The sequence below is a fragment of the Stomoxys calcitrans genome, chromosome 1 (assembly GCF_963082655.1).
Source record: "Stomoxys calcitrans chromosome 1, idStoCalc2.1, whole genome shotgun sequence".
NCBI lineage: Eukaryota > Metazoa > Arthropoda > Insecta > Diptera > Muscidae > Stomoxys > Stomoxys calcitrans.
In genome coordinates, this window is record NC_081552.1 from 162,912,856 (window position 1) to 162,927,809 (window position 14,954).

Here is a 14,954-nt window from a genome sequence, read left to right on the forward strand (position 1 = left end):
CATAGTTCTTTTAGGCATGAGATGCCCTCCAGGTAACCGCGATGTAGTCTTTGGGGTAGCCTGTGCAGTGAATCCCCTGCTGACCAGTCGTCTGTCGGCTATTGAAGCCTGGAGCAGCAGCACCACCAGTCGATGTTTTAGTAGCAAACAATATGCGACGTCCTGATACCCCCACCGCAGCTGTTGGGTCTGTGGAGTCCATTCTAAGCCTACTCCCAGGCTCAAGATCTGCCGCTCTACTGGTAACAGACGCAAATCAACAACCGCTTAATTGATGCCTCTATCGCAGCCATCCTTGAATGACTTAAAATTTTTTCTCCAAAAATAATGACCTATTATGAGTTACAGGAAAATTCTTGCGGAGTGAAATAACAAAACGGCTGCTCCACTCAACGGTTCAAACAAGAATCCATTGATTATGTTAATAATTGCAAAAGGTAATGCTACACCGGGACCAACCTCAATTCTTTGAATTCAGCAATTGACTCTACATCCATTGATTCCCAGAAGTGGTTTTCATACTAATACACCAACACAACATCGTTTTTCACACAAGAGTCTATCACGTTTTTGACGTAGAATGTCCTTACAATTTGTACTATCGATTATTTGAGCAGGTTTTTACGCACTAAAATTGTATTAAACCAATTTATTTATTTCTTTAACAAGTATTTTATAATGGCGACAATATTTTTAGTACAAAGCTCAACAACATTTTTGGTGCCTTAATAGCCTTTTTTGTCTGGTATTGAATTGACACCAAATATATTTGACAATGACGCGAATAAAATAATACCAGGCGGTATTGGAAAGTACCGCCATGTTTTTTTTAGGGTAGAATACGTAAAGATTCAGTATATCAATCTTTTTTACCGATTTTCCTAGAATTTGGGATTTTAAGTATAATTTTGCATCTGTGATCCCTTAAAACAATATATTTATCGATTAAGTTAATCCGCAAATGCATTGGGCTAATATATGTGTAATTTTAGTAGAATATGTGAAAGTGGATCCATCTCAATGAATACAATGTCATTTATTGGTTAAAAATTATCGCTAATCGACTTTTTCAAATGCGGTATCTTTATGTAATGTATATGTATGTGTACGTAAAGTAAAAAAGAAATCTAAACACAAGTAAAAGCGTGCTAAATTCGGCCGGGCCGAATCTTATGTACCCTCCACCATGGATCGCATTTGTCGATTTTTTTTCCCGGCATCTCTTCTTAGGCAAAAAAGGATATAAGAAAAGATTTGCTCTGCTATTAGAGCGATATCAAGATATGGTCCGGTTCGGACCAAAATTAAATTATATGTTGGAGACTTGTGTAAAATTTCAGCCAATTCGAATAAGAATTGCGCCCATTGGGGGCTCAAGAAGTAAAATAGAGAGAACGATTTATATGGGAGCTGTATCGGGCAATAGACCGATTCAGACCATAATAAACACGTTTGTTGATGATCATGAGAGGATTCCTCGTACAAAATTTCAGGCAAATCGGATAATAATTGCGACCTCTAGGGATGAAGAAGTCAAGATCAAAGATCGGTTTATATGGCAGCTATATCAGGATATGGACCGATTTGAACGTTATTTGACACAGTTGTTGAAAGTAAAAATAAAATACGTCATGCAAAATTTCAGCCAAATCGGATAACAATTGTGCCTCTAGAAGCTCAAGAAGTCAAATCCCCAGATCTGTTTATATGACAGCTATATCAGGTTATGAACCGATTTGAACTATACTTGGCACAGTTGTTGGATATCATAACAAAACACGTCGTGCCAAATTTCATTCAAATCGGATAAGAACTGCGCCCTCTAGAGGCTCAAGAAGTCAAGACCCAAGATCGGCTTATATGACAACTATATCAGGTTATAGACCGATTTGAACCATTCTGGGCATAGTTGTTGGATATCATGACAAAACACGTCGTGCAAAATTTCATTCCAATCCGACAAGAATTGCACACTCTAGAGGCTCAAGAAGTTAAGACCCAAGATCGGTTTATATGGCAGCTATATGAGGTTATGGACCGATTTGAACCATACTTGGCACAGTTGTTGGATATAATAACAAAACACGTCGTGCAAAATTTCATTCCAATCGGACAAGAATTGCACACTCTAGAGGCTCAAGAAGTGAAGACCCAAGATCGGTTTATATGGCAGCTATATCAGGTTATGGACCAATTTGAACCATACGTTGCACAGTTGTTGGATATCATAACAAAACACGTAGTGCCAAAATTTATTCAAATCGGATAAGAATTGCGCCCTCTAGAGGCTCAAGAAGTCAAGACCCGAGATCGGTTTATATGACAGCTATATCAAAATATGGACCGATATGGCCCATTTACAATACCAACCGAACTACACTAATAAGAAGTTTTTGTGCAAAATTTCAAGCGGCTAGCTTTACTCCTTCGGAAGTTAGCGTGCTTTCGACAGACAGACGGACGGACGGACATGGCTAGATCGACATAAAATGTCACGACGATCAAGAATATATATACTATGGGGTCTCAGACGAATATTTCGAGTAGTTACAAACAGAATGACGAAATTAGTATACCCCCCATCTTATGGTGGAGGGTATAAAAAGGCACAATCCTATTATATTAAGAGCCTCTGTTTAAGAAAGAACATTCAAATTAACGTCTGCAGAGCTATACATATCGAATGATGTTATTAGTTTGAAGTCCAAAAAACACGAGACTGATTTGGATAACATTAGATTTGCTTAAGCCCAATAAATATTTTTATACCCACCACCGAAGGATGGGGGTATATTCATTTTGTCATTCCGTTTGCAACACATCAAAATATCCATTTCCGACCCTATAAAGTATATATATTCTTGATCAGCGTGAAAATCTAAGACGATCTAGACATGTCCGTCCGTCTGTCCGTCTGTCTGTTGAAATCACGCTACAGCCTTTAAAAATAGAGATATTGAGCTGAAATTTTGCACAGATTCTTTTTTCGTCCATAAGCAGGTTAAGTTCGAAGATGGGCTATATCGGACTATATCTTGATATAGCCCCCATATAGACCGATCCTCCGATTTAGGGTCTTAGGCCCATAAAAGCCACATTTATTATCCGATTTTGCTGAAATTTGGGACAATGAGTTGTGTTAGGCCTTTCGACTTCTTCTTTTAATTTGGCCCAGATCGGTTCAGATTTGGATATAGCTCCCATATAGACCGTTCCTCCGATTTAGGGTCTAAGGCCAATAAAAGCCAAATTTATTATTCGATTTCGCTGAAATTTGGGACAGTGAGTTGTGTTAGGCCTTTCGACTTCCTCTGTTAATTTGGCCCAGATCGGTTCAGATTTGGATATAGCTGCCATATAGACCGATCCTCCGGTTTAGGGTCTTAGGCCCACAAAAGCCACATTTATTATCCGATCTTGATGAAATTCGGGACAGTGAATTGTGTAGGGCCCATCAAGATCCTACGTTAATTTGGCTCAGATCGGTTCAGATTTGGATATAGCTGCCATATAGACCGATCCTCCGATTTATGGTGTTAGGTCCATAAAAGCCACATTTATTGTCCGATTTTGCTGAAATTTGGGACAGTGAGTTATGTTGGATACTTCGACATCCTTCCTTAATTTGGTCTACATCGGTTCAGATTTGGATACAGCTGCCATATAGACCGATCCTCCGATTTATGGTGTTAGGTCCATAAAAGCCACATTTATTGTCCGATTTTGCTGAAATTTGGGACAGTGAGTTGTGTTAGGCCCTTCAACATCTTTCTTCAATTTGATCCAGATCGGTTCAGATTTGGATATAGCTGCCATATAGACCGATTTCTTGATTTATTGTTTTGGGCCCATAAAATGCTCATTTATTGTCCGATGTCGCTGAGTTAAGTTAAGCCCCTTGACATACTTCTGCAATATCGCACAGATCGGTCCAGAGTTGGATATAGCTGCCATATAGACCGATATCTAGATTTTAGGTTTTGGGGCCATAAAAAACGCATTTATTGTCCGATGTCGCTGAAATTTGAGACAGTGAGTTTGGTTAGGCTCTTCGACGTCCTTCTTCAATTTGGCCCAGATCGGTCCATATTTCAATATAGCTGTCATATAGACCGATCTCTCGATCTAAGGTTTTGGGCCCATAAAAGAGTCATTTATTGTCCGAAATTTGGGACAGTGCTTTGTGTTAGGCTCTTCGACACTTTTATGCAACAAGATTTGGATATAGCTGCCATGTAAACCGATATCTCGATTTAAAGTCTTGGCCCCATAAAAGGCGCATTTATAATCTGATTTCACTGAAATTTGACACAGTGACTTATGTTAGGCTTTTCGACATCCGTGTCGTATATGGTTCAGATCGGTTTATTTTTAGATATTGCTAGTGTACTTATTAGTATTTGGTCCAAATCGGAACATAATTTGATATAACTGATATGGGACATAAGGTATGAAATTTTCACCGAATTTTGATGAAAGGAGGTTTACATATATACCCAAGGTGGTGGGTATCCAAAGTTCGGCCCGGCCGAACTTAACGCCTTTTTACTTGTTTATGTTTATCTATTAAGTGATTTGAAATACAATACAACGGTCGCATAGTCCAATCTATTCCCATGACACTTAGGCCTCCTCGTAAAACAAACACAAATACTTAAGAATTTAAATGTTTTCATGTAACCAATGCTCGGAAGCGCTGACATCAGTGTAGCAGTATTTACTGTATGTACGGCTCAGTTGAAGCATAGGTATGCTGGTTAAGCCAAGACTTCGGCTGTTGCTATCCAGAAACCTAATGGAGTGGGCAAACGAGATTTTGTAAAAATATGTGTATGCCAATATTATGTCTTATGTATTATAAATGTTTAGCAACGTTCATTAACTTGGCAGTGGCACGCTTACTTTTAGTACACTTATAGCGAGCTTAGCATAGACACAAATCTTTTAGTACTTGGAATTTATAAAACTACCAAATGATTTAAGTTGTTTCTATTCGCACTGGTGTACACCAATATTAAAATATGCTGTTGGCATTAATCTGATAAATTTACTTAAAACAATATTTTTTATACCCACCACCAGAGATAGTCTGTATGTCGGTTTTTTAGGTTTTTGACAAATAAAAAGAAGTTAAAACGTTATATACACTCATAGAAAAAAGTTTACTGAAAATAGCAAACACTACTTGCTGATTATAAGTAGAGTCGGACCTCGATTTTCCGGGAACCTCTATTATCTGGGATCGACAAGATATTTATGCATTTTTGTCATTGCTTCGTAATAACCTCTCTTATCCGGGAGTATAAGCACATTTTGGCACTTTATTTGAATAACAAAAAGATCGATAACAAATCAATCGAAGATGGAAAGTATTGGGTTGCCCAAAAAGTAATTGGGCAACCCACTTTTTTTTCTAAAGCAAGCTAAAAGTAACAGCTGATAACTGACAGAAGAAAGAATGCAATTACAGAGTCACAAGCTGTGGAAAAATTTGTCAACGCCGACTATATGAAAAATCCGCAATTACTTTTTGGGCAACCCTATATCTCTGTGAGTATTCAAATTTAAAAGCCTTGGAAAACGCAGAACACTAAAAGTGGACTAAGAAATTTAAAAAAGCTAAAGTATTCCAGTCAAAGTTCAAGATAAGTTCGAAATGTTAATATTCTAACGACTAGTTGCAAAAGTTAAAACAAATTAATAATGCTGTGATGAAGAAGTAATAGATGGGCAAAGGAGACGCTAACTGCATTATTATGTGCTTATGCTACTGGTGCTGTCAAGTGCAAGGCGTTAGTTATCGAAAAAGCGCTCGGCCAAGATTTTTAATGAGTTTTAACAAACTTATTATTATTTTATTTTTAAAACCATTAAATACTTCTCTCATATCAATGAATCAATTTTGTGCCGTTGCAATATGAAGCTTTAATTGCCATTATCGAAGAATGTGTTTCAGATATAGAAATGACATATAACATAGATCCGGGAATGCAACAGAAATATTAAGTGTAACGAACAATTTTACCATGGAGGATATGGAAAGATCGTTCAGGTGAATAATGCTTCCCAATTTGCTGTTTTGTCCGATGGAGTTCAGATGTAACTGAAATTTAAGGGAATTAAAAAAAAATTAAAATAAGCAATACATTGTTCCACAAAAATTTTTTGGACTACTACAATAGGAGTGTCCTGGCTTCTCTGGCATTTCAGACCAAAGCTAATGCTATTAGAAATATGTGTAAAAACTGTACAAAATTATTACTCCATTATCCGGAAAAATCGATTACCCGTAATGCCTTCGGCCCCGAGCATCTCGGATAATCGAGGTCGGACTGTTAATTTTGGTGCCAGTAGTTCTACAATTTCAGGCTAGCAAGCTTACTGTTGAAAAGGCTGTTGTTTGCTCAAAATGACTGCTGCTTAATTATGGAGTGGATGTTTGAATAAAAACATATAATATAAATGTTAATGTGTGTTTCAGTGGATGTTTATAATCACCACTGAATGTATTTTTTTTCCATAATCTTTTTCTGGGGGTACACTAATTTCTTCATTCTATTTGTAACTCCTCGAAATATTCGTCTAAGACCCCATAAAGTTTACATATTCTTAATTGTCATGACATTTTAAGTCGATCTAGCAATGTCCGTCCGTCTGTCCACCGTCCGTCCGGCTGTCTGTCGAAAGCACGCAAACTTTCGAAGGAGTAAAGTTAGGCGCTTGAAATTTTGCACAAATACTTCGCATTATGTAGGTCTAGGTTTGAATTGTAAATGGACCATATCGGTCCATATTATGATATACAATAGCTGTCATATAAACCCATCGTGATTTCTTGAGGCACTAGAGGGCGCAATTCTTATCCGATTTGGCTGAAATTTTGCATGATGTGTTTCGTAATGACTTCCAACAACTTACTTACTTACTTTACTTTAATTGGCTATGACAGAATATTTCTTCCACTAGCCGAACGTAGAATAGCGTTCCAAGCGCCTCGATCTTCTGCGCTCATTATAAAATCTCTGACATCAAGTTTCGAGGTGTCTCCCACAACTTGATCTTTCCATCGGGCTTTTGGTCTTCCCGGTTTGCATGTACCACCGTGTTTGCCTTCAAAAGACTTCTTTGCTGGAGCTTCTTCATCCGTTCTGACAACATGACCTAGCCAACGCAGCCGTTGTATTTTGATGCGTGTAACTATGCTATCGACGTCATACAGCTCGTGGTTCATACGTCGCCTATATTCTCCGTTAACGCAAACTGGTCCATTTATTTTACGAAGAATCTTTCTCTCAAATACTCCAAAAGACTTCCAACAACTCACAGAAAAAAGTTTGCTGAAAAAATCAAACACTGTCTGTTGACTGTAATAGTTAATTTTGCTGCTATTGTAGCAGTAGTTCTGCAATTTCAAAACAGCAGGCTTACTGCCGAAAAGTCTGCTGTTTGCTAAAAATGACTGCTGCTTAATTATGAAGGAGATGTTACAATAGAAGAGACAAGTAAAAACGTGCCGGGCTAAATTTCAGAAAACCACCTACATGGATTCTGCTAAAAATTTATAGAAACTAAATTTAGTTAAAGGGCATATTTTTATTCTACATAGCAAAATTTCTGTCAAACAAGCAAAAAATTAAACTTTTTGGAACCAAGCAAAGATGATCGAGAGACCGGTTTACATGGGAGCTATACCATTTAGACTGATTCGGATCATATTTGGCATTTCAGTCAAATCCGACAAAAATTGTTGATTGTAGGGGGCTCAAGAAATCAAATCGGAAGCTCGGTTTATATGGGAGCTATATCTGGTTATAGACCGACTTGGACCTTACTTGGCACACTTGTTAAAAGTCATAACAGAACACTATGTGCAAAATTTACGACAAAAATTGCGGTTTTCAGGGGCTCAAGAAGTCAAATCGCGAGACCAGTTTGTATGGAAGCTATATCTAAATCTGAACCGATATGGCCTATTTGCAATCCCCAACGACCTACATCAATATAAAGTATATGTGCGATATTTCAAGCGACAAGCTTTACGTATTCGACTTCTATCATGATTTCGACAGTCTGACTAGATCGAATTAGAACGTCGAGACGATCAAACAAAGAATAAAAGAAAATAATTGCTATAATATTGAAGCTATATCAAGTTATGGTACGATTCGGACCATAATTGAATGTTGGAGACCATAGTAGAAGTCATTGTGTAAAATTTCAACCAGTTCGTGTAAGAATTGCGACCTTTAGGGGCTCAAGAAGAGAGATCGGTTTATACGGGAGCTGATCAGGATATAGACCGATTTCGACCTTACTTGGCACAGTTGTTGAAAGTCAAATCAGTAGATCAGTTTATATGGGAGCTTTATCAGGTTATGGACCGATTTGAACCGTACTTGACAAGGTTATTGGAAGTAGTAGCGGAACACTTCATGCAAAATTTCAGCCAAATCTGCTGCTATAGCTTCCATATAAATACGACTTCCCGATTTCACTTCTTGAGTCCTTGCAACCCCCAATTTTTTCAGATTTGAATTTCTGAAACTTTGCATGCGACTGTCACGACTTTCCACATATGTGTTAATACGGTTCAAATCGGTCTATGACCTGATATAGTTCCCATATAAACCGATTTACAGATTCGACTTCTTAAACCCTTACAAACCGGTCTCCAGATCATCCTTGTTCGGTTCCTAGAAGCTTTAGTTTTTGCTGGTTTGACAGATGTGTGTTATGTATAATAAAATTATGCTCTTCAACTAAATTTATTATACCCACCACCGAAGAATGGAGGTATATCCATTTTGTCATTCTGTTTGCAACACATCGAAATATCCATTTCCGACCCTATAAAGTATATGTATTCTTGATCAGCGTAAAAATCTAAGACGATCTAGACATGTCCGTCCGTCTGTCTGTTGAAATCACGCTACAGTCTTTACAAAAAAAGATATTGAGCTGAAATTTTGCACAGATTCTTTTTTTTTTGTCCATAAGCAGGTTAAGTTCGAAGATGGGCTATATCAGACTATGTCTTGATATAGCCCCCATATTGACCGATTCTCCGATTTAAGGTCTCAGGCCCATAAAAGCCACATTTATTATCCGATTTTGCTAAATTTTTAGAAAATAAATTGTGTTAAGTCCTCCGATAACCTTCGTCAATTTGGCTCAGATCGGTCCAGATTTGGATATAGCTGCCATATAGACCGATCCTCCGATTTAGGGTCTCAGGACCATAAAAGCCACATTTATTATCCGATTTTGCTGAAATTCGGGAAAATAAATTGTGTTAGGTCCTCCGACATTCTTCGTAAATTATACTCGAATCGGTCCAGATTTGGATATAGCTGTCATATAGACCGATCCTCCGATTTAGGGTCTCAGGCCCATAAAAGCCACATTTATTATCCGATTTTGCTGAAATTTGGGAAAATAAATTGTGTTAGGTCCTCCGATATCCTTCGTAAATTTGGCTCAGATCGGACCAGATTTGGATATAGCTGCCATATAGACTGATCCTCCGATTTAGGGTCTCAGGACCATAAAAGCCACATTTATTATCCGATTTTGCTGAAATTCGGGAAAATAAATTGTGTTAGGTCCTCCAACATCCTTCGTAAATTTGGCTCCGATCGGTTCAGATTTGGATATAGCTGCCATATAGACCGATCCTCCGATTTAGGGTCTTAGGCCCATAAAAGCCACATTTATTATCCGATTTAGCTGAAATTTATGACAGTGAGTTGTGTTAGGCCCTTCGACGTTTGGCCCAAATCGCTCCAGATTTGGATATAGCTGCCATATAGACCGATCCACCGATTTAGAGTCTTAGGCCGATAAAAGGTGCATTTGTTGTCCGATTTTGCCAAAATTTTGGATAGGGAGTTGTCCAGATCGGTTCAGATGTGGATATAGCTGCCATATAGACCGATCCTCCCATTTAGGGTCTGAGGCCCATAAAAGCCACATTTATTAACCGATTTTGCAGAAATTTGAGACAGTGAGTTGTGTTAGGACCTTCGTCATCTTTCTTCAATTTGACTCTGATCGGATCAGATTTGGATATAGCTGCCATGTAAGGTTTTTGGTCCATAAAAGGCGCATTTATTTTCCGATGTCACGGAAATTTAGGACATTGAGTTATTTTAAGCACCTTAACATACTTCTGCAATATGAAAGTGCAAAATTTAAGCCAAATCAGATAAGAATTTTGCCCTCTAGAAGTTCAAGAAGTCAAGACTCAAGATCGATTTACTTGGCAGCTATATCTAAACGTGGACCGATTTGGCCCATTTATACTCCGACCTACCTACACCTATAAAAAGTATTTGTGCAAAATTGCAAGCGCCTAGCTTTACTCCTTCGAAAGTTAGCATGCTTTCGACAGACAGACGGACGGACGGAATATATTGGCAACTCTTTAAACCAATATAATTTTGCTGAAATTAGGGACAGTGAGTAGCGTTTGGCCCTTCGCTATCCTTTAGATTTGGATATAGCTGCCATATAAACCAATATCTCGATTAAAGGTCTTGGGCCCATTAAAGGCGCATTTATTGTCCGATGTCGTCGAACTTTGGGACAGTGAGTTGTGTAAGACCCTTCGGCATCCCTCCTCAATTTGGTCTAAATCGATTCATATCTGGCATATTTTCCGATCTTTCAACTTAAAATCTTGGGCCCATAAAAGGCTCATTTTTAATCCGACTAGCTGACCCGGGCCCGCTCCGCTGCGCCTTCTTTTACTTTATATGGAACAAAATTTTCCTTTGAATATTTCTTTTCGACAATGGTGAAATACCATGCTAACTTGACTAACAGTTTAACAATATAAGTGCCTTTATCTGAATCCCATAAGATCTTTATTGGTTTACGAATTTAAGTTTAGATGTAAGATGTACTCCATTCTTCAAATACTTTATTTCTGCCTGATATTCTCATGATGTCTGATTTAGGGGTGTTTTCGGGGTTGTGGTGGTCCCCGAGACACTTGGCCCTGGAAAAATATCAGCATCAAATACCATTTATTCTCAAATACCATTTATTTAAACCCCATATTGCCATTGGTTTGAGGGGAGTTTACAGGATGAGACGTGGGGTGGCCCCATATACACATTTTCCCGATTATTGATCATATTCGTGCTTTACTCCCAAATACCTCTCATTTGAGCCCCATATTGCCATAGTAGTAAATTTGTCCTCTTTGGGGATTGTTTTTGGAAGGGGTGGCTCCCCATACACTTCGTCCCACATTTGGATATCAGGTTCGTATTCTACACTTAAATACCTTTTATTTGAGCCCCATATTGCCATGATCAGTAAATAATTCCTGTTTGGAAGGTGTTTTGGGGAAGAGATGCACCCTCAGAAACTTGGTCCCACATTCGGATATCAAATTCGTACTCTACTCTTAAATACCTTTAAATACCCATATTGTCATGATTGGTCTGTATACATATTTAGTAGGTTTTGGGGTTGGGGCTGCCCCCTAAGTACCCCATCCGAAATTTGGATACCAAATTTTTATTTTTAGGTTACTATAGGAAATCACTCAAAATTTCGCTTTAATCGCATCACCTATTACTGAGATTTGGCGTTTCTGATAATTATGGTAAGGGAGGGTCCACCCCGCCTTCAGATATCAAAAAATTTAGTATCCTATTTTCACCACGGGATCATTATGCTCCATCTGTGAAAATCTGTTCAGCCGTTTTTGAGTCTATAAGGAACACACAAACAAACAAACAAATGAAAATTGATTTTTATACCCTCCACCATAAGATGGGGGGTATACTAATTTCGTCATTCTGTTTGTAACTACTCGAAATATTCGTCTGAGACCCCATAAGGTATATATATTCTTGATCGTCGCGACATTTTATGTCGATCTAGCCATGTCCGTCCGTCTGTCCGCCCGTCCGTCTGTCTGTCGAAAGCACGCTAACTTCCGAAGAAGTAAAACTAGCCGCTTGAAATTTTGCACAAATATTTCTTATTAGTGTAGGACGGTTGGTATTGCAAATGGGCCATATCGGTCCATGTTTTCATATAGCTGCCATATAAACCAATCTTGGGTCTTGACTTCTTGAGCCTCTAGAGTGCGCAATTCTTATCCGATTGGAATGAAATTTTGCACGACGTGTTTTGTTATGATATCCAACAACTGTGCTAAGCATGGTTTAAATCAGTCGATTACCTGATATAGCTGCCATATAAACCGATCTTGGGTCTTGACTTCTTGAGCCTCTAGAGTGCGCAATTCTTATCCGATTGAAATGAAATTTTGCACGACGTGTTTTGTTATGATATCAAACAACTGTGCTAAGTATGGTTCAAATCGGTTCATAACCTGATATAGCTGCCATATAAACCGATCTTGGGTCTTGACTTCTTGAGCCTCTAGAGGGCGCAATTCTTATCCGATTGGAATGGAATTTTTGCACGAAGTATTTCGATATGACATCCAACAACTGTGCCAAGTATGGTTGAAATCGGTCCTTAACCTGATATAGGTGTCATATAAACAGTTCTGGGGATTTGATTTCTTGAGTTTCTAGAGGGCCCAATTCCTATCCGATGTGGCTGAAATTTTGTATGACGTATTTTATTCTTACTTTCAACAACTGTGTCAAATAACGTTCAAATCGGTTAATAACCCGATATAGCTGCCATATAAACCGATCTTTGATCTTGACTTCTTGATCCCTAGAGGTCGCAATTATTATCCGATTTGCCTGAAATTTTGTACGACGGATCCTCTCATGACCATCAACAAACGTGTTTATTATGGTCTGAATCGGTCTATTGCCCGATACAGCTCCCATATAAATCGTTCTCTCTATTTAAGTTCTTGAGCCCGCCATGGGCGCAATTCTTATTCGAATTGGCTGAAATTTTACACAGGTCTCCAACATATAATTTAATTGTGGTCCAAACCGGACCATATCTTGATATCGCTCTAATATCTGAGCAAATCTTTTCTTATATTCTTTTTTGCCTAAGAAGAGATGCCGGGACAAGAACTCGACAAATGCGATCCATTGTGGAGGGTATATAAGGTTCGGCCCGGCCGAACTTAGCACGCTTTTACTTGTTATATATAAGACTAGCTGGACCGGGCCCGCTCCGCTGCACCTTCTTTCACTCTCTTATTTTATGTGAGCCCCATACTGGCACAGTCAGGAAAGTCCTGTTTAGGGGTACTGGTACGGCCTTTCAGATATTTCGCCCCAATGTGGATATCATATTGATGCTATCTTCCAAATGCCTTTCATTTGGTTTGTATTTCCATTTAGCGGCTTTGGAGGTGGCGAGGCCGGCTACATATCCCACCCTAAATAAGGATACCAAATTTCTCATTTTGAGTTATTATAAACAAACTAAATTTTATATTGCCTCACCCATCTCCGAGCTCTAGAGTTTTTGAAAATAAGGTAAGGGGGAGTCCGCCCATTATAGCTTAGTTGTTAGATCTTCTTCAGTCTCTTGGTTTTGGGATTGGATTAGAGTAGCCAATCCCTTTGCTCTGAAAGTGGATTTATAAAATATTCCCAAAAAGCATATTTCAACTAAAGGGTGGTTTTTTTGAGGTTAGGATTTTCATGCATTAGTATTTGACAGATCACGTGGGGTTTCAGACATGGTGTCAAAGAGAAAGAGGCTCAGTATGCTTTGACATTTCATCATGAATAGACTTACTAACGAGCAACGCTTGCAAATCATTGAATTTTATTACCAAAATCAGTGTTCGGTTCGAAATGTGTTCATTCACCGTAACGTTGCGTCCAACAGCATCTTTGAAAAAATACGGTCCAATGATTCCACCAGCGTACAAACCACACCAAACAGTGCATTTTTCGGGATGCATGGGCAGTTCTTGAACGGCTTCTGGTTGCTCTTCACTCCAAATGCGGCAATTTTGCTTATTTACGTAGCCATTCAACAAGAAATGAGCCTCATCGCTGAACAAAATTTGTCAAAATTTGAACACATTTCGAACCGAACACTGATTTTGGTAATAAAATTCAATGATTTGCAAGCGTTGCTCGTTAGTAAGTCTATTCATGATGAAATGTCAAAGCATACTGAGCATCTTTCTCTTTGACACCATGTCTGAAATCCCACGTGATCTGTCAAATACTAATGCATGAAAATCCTAACCTCAAAAAAATCACCCTTTACATATTGCTACAGTCAGTATATATGTGTGGTTTAGGGGGAGTTTAGGTGAGGCGTCCCTGAAACACTTGGCCATAAAACAGTTATCAAAATCATATTTCAGAACTACCACTTGGGCTACCATTTTCTAGGATCCGTAGGTCCTCTCTCTACTAACAAAGACCTTATATTCTATATTGATCGCCCTTCATATATTATTTTCAATTTTTTTTTTTAGATAGGGGGGGGGGGGGGGATTGCACTCTGACACATGCTTGGATTTGAGTACAATATATTCTCGGTCGTCCTACATAACACTTTCGTGTTGTTTTTATTGGGAGGAAATGGTCGCTCTCCCCGACGCTTAGTAGTACTCAGTACTTTATTGTCGCGATATACTTGTCCTGTTGAATGGCCGAGTCCAAACGGCGTGCCGCAGTGAGACACCTCTTTGAAGTGAAGTTTTACATGGCATAGTATCTCACAAAAGTTGCCAGCATTAGCCCGTACTTAGCCCTGAAAGAATATCAGCATCGTACTCAACTCTCAAATTTTTTTAATTTTAGCCCCAATTGCCATTGGTTTAGGGGGAGTTTATGGGTTGGCACGACCCCAAACATTTAGCCTCAAACTTGGTTATCAAATTCGTTTTCTTCTTTTAAATACCTATTATTTATCGCAATAGTAGGCAATCATGACCGGTTTGAAGGGAGTTTAGAGGCGGTCTTTGAAGTATTATCAGCATCGTGATAGAGCACGATTTTGTTTGATTTTCTAAGAAATTCGGTTCAGCC